Here is a 5,150-nt window from a genome sequence, read left to right on the forward strand (position 1 = left end):
CCACTTAGCTATGTTTCAAATCTCTCCATATCATACAGGTCCTCCTCTGTCCTTTATCCCAACATTGCTCTCACCTTTGGGGAAGTTTCCTTAGGCCCCCAACCCAACTCTTGTATATGACCCCTGCTCTCAGCTCTGCCCCCGTCAGTCCCCTGTCCCTTGGGGGCTAACACCCGTGGGGCCTCCCCCAGGGATGGTAACTCACATCTTCCTCTTCCTCAGGGTGTGCAATTCCACCTCCTCTCTCTAGAGGTCTCTGGATCCTCAGCAAGCAATATTATCAACTCTAACAAGCAATCAAGGACTTTATTTGAAGGATTTGGGGGTGGTTCACAGAATGAAAGGCGAGGTGGAAGATCCAGGCCAGGGCAGGGCAGACATTAGGCAAGTCAGTAATGCAGGCAGCGGAAGCTCGTCGTCTTCTCACCATACAGCTGCTGGGATCAATCAGCATCAATTATTTTGTTCCCAATCTCGTATCCTTCACAGATTTCAATTCTTGTGTCTATCCAGTGGGCAGAAGAGGGCAGGACCTCTTGAGTGACAACCCACCCAGAAGTGTCCATGGTTTGGAAGGGGTCATCCCCAAAAGGATCTCAGAAGGAGATCGTCTGTATACAGAGGACAGAATGCTGGGAGAGCCGCGCGGCCTTTGTCCACCGAAGTGGTTTTTCCTGGCCTGTAATTGAGCCTCTCTTTTATTTTTCTTATCTGTGGAGTCTCTCACTTGACATTGCCCACTGGTAAATGAAGAAAAGAGTGGCATAAGTGAGGCCCAGAGAGGCCCAGTGCTGGACTTAAGGTCACTCAGCAACTCTAAGAGAGAGCCGGGAGACCCCAGTTCCATTCACTGTTCTTGCGTTTGATGTGACTCACCTGGAGCCCTTGGGGTGGCCTCCCCTGTGGACAAGGCCTCCCGCAGATACTTTTTGGGGTAAGGGCTTCCTGACTACTGTTGAGAGGAACAGCAAGCCCAGACCGCAAAAAGATCCAAAGGAGACAGCAGCCACCCCATGGCAGGGGGCCTGGAGGGGAGGCTGTGGCCCCTCCAGGGCTCAGCTCGCACCAGGAAGACCGAGTCAGGGAGGCGGAGCCAGGACCTGCGGGGAGGAGGGCAGCGGAGGAGCAGGGGAGGGGAGGAGGAAAAGAGTCCTGGGGAGAAGAGAAAGCTGAGAGCCCCAGAGACAGGAGGCAGGCAACAGGAATCCCAGCTGTAATCCCCCTCCACCTCCCAAAGTCACAACCTCCTTCTTATGAAACAGAAGTGGCCGAGCTGTAGCGCACTCCTGGGAAGGGGCAGTTTGAACCTGTGCCTCCCCTTCATTTTCCCCTTTCATCTCCTGCATCCTGCGCCTCCTCAGAGCCCCCTGCTGTGCCTGGACTTCATTCAGATGGTCTGGCCCAGGGTCTGTCTGCAGCCTTGGCGCGCTTCCTTCGTTCCCCAGTGTCAGCACACCCAATTCCCACAAGGGACTCGCCCAGAGTCCCAAAATGCTAAGTGCCCCAAGAAGAAGATGCCATCCCTGGTTGAGACCTTGGGGACAGACATCTTTGAACTTGCAAGTGTGGGCTCTGCTCTGCTTTCAGCAGATGCTGCTATCACGGAGAAGGCAGGGGTCCCAGGGCCAGGTCAACTGAGCCTGATTAAATTGTTCCTGCCCGTCTCAAATGAGCCATTTCTCCAAGGTGGCAGCTAAGCCCCACATCTCACAGTGGCCTCCTGCTTCCATAACATGAGGTCAGCAATGCTACACAGAGGTCCCTGAACCAGCTTGGCCTGGGTCTTACCTGTCTTAGAGGCTGCAGCCCTGGAAGGGGCAAGGAGATCCCAGAAGGGCCAACATTGCAGGTTTGCAGAATGGATGGTGTCCGCCTCCGGTTCCCTGCAGAGCTCAGGATGCGATGGTTTATCTCTTACTTTTCCTGAAGGTGTGGAGGAACCATCGAGACCTGCTGGAGAGGGGCCCTCGTGCCTTCCCCAGACTCCCAACATGACACAACATGGGCTTGTCAGCAGGGGCCAGCTGGAGGCAGTGTCGACAGGGGCCCTGCTCTGCAATCTGGTCCAGGGAAGAGACCCAGAATGTGAGTGTGTAGCCATGGATGGGAGGGTGTGGCTGCAGAGCAGGCTGTAGTGGAGAACTTGGGGACACAGAGACTCTAAGGGTGCCTGTGCCGGCACAGGCGTCCACCTGCCTTCCCATGGGTGGGCCTGGGTTACTCTCAGGAGTAAGAGGAGAAAACCCTTTCTTGCCCATGGAGTAGGCCTCCCCTTCTTAGCTGCTCATCTTGGAGCCCAAGCCCCCGTACCGGGCAGCAACTCTGGGGCAGCAGCCAGGTATACCTCGAGGGGGCACTGCAGTCTCCCATGGAGTGGAGAATTGCCCACGGCCAGCTTTCCGTGCTGGCTGCCCCTGGAATCACTGGGTCCCGCTCCTACCAGCATGGTTCTCATGAAATCTCTTGGAACTCCAGTCCCTGACTGCCTCCTGCCCCACCTTCTTTGCTGCAGCCTGGGCCAGAACCAACACAGGGACAACATTGATTGGTGGTGGTGGGGCGGGGACACCCTCCTGGTGGGCTTGAGCTGAGCCACAGGGGCCAAAGAGCCTGGGCCACTAGGCAGGGCTAGTGAGGGCAGTGGGGAGCATGGCAGGTCCCTCTGGCACCCACACAGGGGCCTGCCCCTACCGAGGACGCTCTCTCCTTGGCATCCCCGGCTTCTCCTCTTCCAAGGCTTCTCCTCCATGGATTCTGTATGTCCAGCACTTCCACGTATCCAGTGCTAACTTGACACACAGTGCTGTTTGCTTTCCCTGTGGAATCTCGCCTGTTCCTACATCAGGAAATGAAAGTCCTACTTTCAGCTTTAGGGCAAAAACCTCGGAGTCCTCCCTGGCTTCTTCCTGTCACTTTACCTCTCCTTCGTCAGCAAATATTGTTATGTCTCTGAAAAGACTCTAACCTGCTCCTCACCCTCTCCACAAGCCACCATCTCTTACCTCCAAACAGCTCTCCCCTTTCCAGGCTTGCTCCTCACAGTCTAGTCTCCACACAGCAGAGTGATCCCTTGAAAACAGTGTCTTCACGCCTGTAATCCCAGTGACTCAGGAGTCTGAGGCAGTTGGATCGCTTGAGGCAAGGAATTTGAGATCAGCCTGGACAACATAGCAGACCCTGTCCTTGCAAAAAAATTAAAATTAAAAAGTTAGCTGGGTGTGATGGCACGCACCTGTGAGCCACGGTCACACCATTGCACTATAGCTTGGGTGACAGAGTGAGATCCTGTCTCTAAAATAAATAAATAAATGAAAATAAATAAAAACAATGTCAGACCCAGTCTCACCTCTGCTTAAGGCCTCCCTCTCACCCGTCACCCATCAGGTTCACTCCTCTCCAGACACACTGGCCTCCCTGCTGGGTCTCACATGGCCAAACATGCCTCTGTCTCAGGGCCTTTGCGCATGCTGTTACCACTGCTTGAATGCTCTTCTCCTATGGATCCCAATGGCTCAACCCCATGGCTCACCCCCACTCCTCACTAGGTTACTTCTCAAAGTGACACCTTCTCAGAGAAGCTGTGATGGTGAATTCTAGGTGTCAACTTGACTGGGCCACAGGGTGCCCAGGTATTTGGTCAAACATTATTCTGGGTGTGTCTCTGGGGGTGTTTTTGGATGGGATTAACATTTGAATCAGTAGACTGCATAACACAGATGGCCCTCTGTATTAGTCTGTTTTCACACTGCTATAAAGATACTACCTGAGATTGGGTAACTTATAAACAAAGGAGGTTTAATTGACTCACAGTTCCGCCTGGCTAGGGAGGTCTCAGGAAAATTACAATCACGGCGGAAGGGGAAGCAAGTATGTCTTACATGGCAGCAGGTAACAGAGAAAGAGAGACAGAGAGAACAAGAGCAGGGAAAACTGCCTTAAAAAACCATCAGATCTCTAAGAACTCCCTCACTATCAGAGAAGAGCATGGGGTAAGCCACCCCCATGTTCCAATCACCTCCCACCAGGTCTCTCCCTGGACATGTGGGGATTACAATTCGAGATAAGATTTGGGTGGGGACATGGAGCCAAACCATAACACCCTCCCTAATGTGGGTGGGCCTCACCCAATCAGTTGAAGGCCTGAACAGAGCAGAAAGGCTGAGTAAGAGAGAACTCTGTCTGCCTGGCTGCATTTGAGCTGAGACATTATTTTTTTCCAGCCTTCAGACTTGAACTGAACATCAACCCTTCCTGGGTCTTGAGCCTAGCAGCTCTTGGGACTCATTAGCCTCTATATTTGTGTGAGCCAATTCCTACAATAAATGTCTTTATACACATGTGTGCACACATGTGTGTCCTCATTCTCTATGCCCTCACCTACTTGGTTAGACTTCACAGTTCTTTTCACCAGACACTCTATTTTATAATTTTTTGCCATGAAGCAGGACCCCATCTGTCTTCATCGTTGCTACATTTTCTGTGCCTAGAAGTGTGCCTGGCACATAGTAGGTGCTTAATAAGTATTTACTGAATAAACTCACAGATGAAATGAACCTAAGGGTGAGACTGTGCTTGGCAAACACAGAGAACACTCACATGTGTGGAACAACTAAACATCAGCCTCATTCTCTCCACCCCCCCCTTCTTGGACCATCCACATAGGCTGGCTCAGAAGTCAGTGGCTCACATTTCCAGCTGCATCATTAACAGAACCCAGCCCGTGTGTGGGTCTCCCTGCTGCAGAAGTCTATGCTTGTTGAAAACAATTCACAGCCTTTCCTTCCAAACCAGCAACCCTCCAGAGCTTTTCTGACCAACACTTGACCCAGTCTGGGCATTCATGGTAGGAGGGCTTCTCCCTGTAAGTGACAAGGGGGCCATAGGAAACCCCCAACTCTCACTCCTCCAAACTGCTCCCTCCCTCTTCCTCTTAATAGGGAGGAAGGTTTCCTTGCAAAGGTAACAGGAAACAGAGCACGAAGCATCCTCCTATGGAGGTGAAAATGGCTGAGATGGAGCTTTTCCTCAGACCTCACTGCATGTCACTGAAGTGGGAGTGGGGAGGGGGAAACAGGCTTTGGAACTTTGAAATAGGAGGCAGGGGAGTAGGAGGGGCAAGGTAGGGTAGGGGAGTTGGGGAGGGCAAAAAG

The 5,150-nt window shown here is 52.6% G+C and overlaps 1 long non-coding RNA gene across 1 annotated transcript; it reads right to left on the minus strand.

Annotated features, from left to right (window-relative positions):
• Window positions 1-364: 364 nt before the first annotated feature.
• Window positions 365-3,143, minus strand: LOC108544849 (uncharacterized). The gene is made up of 4 exons (XR_001889971.1): window positions 3,003-3,143; window positions 2,692-2,836; window positions 1,789-1,923; window positions 365-740 (listed from the first exon to the last, which is right to left on the minus strand). It is a non-coding gene; the product is annotated as an uncharacterized LOC108544849 (long non-coding RNA).
• Window positions 3,144-5,150: the final 2,007 nt, after the last annotated feature.

This window comes from Rhinopithecus bieti, unplaced genomic scaffold (assembly GCF_001698545.2).
Source record: "Rhinopithecus bieti isolate Rb0 unplaced genomic scaffold, ASM169854v2 scaffold_26131, whole genome shotgun sequence".
In the NCBI taxonomy this organism is placed as follows: Eukaryota; Metazoa; Chordata; class Mammalia; order Primates; family Cercopithecidae; genus Rhinopithecus; species Rhinopithecus bieti.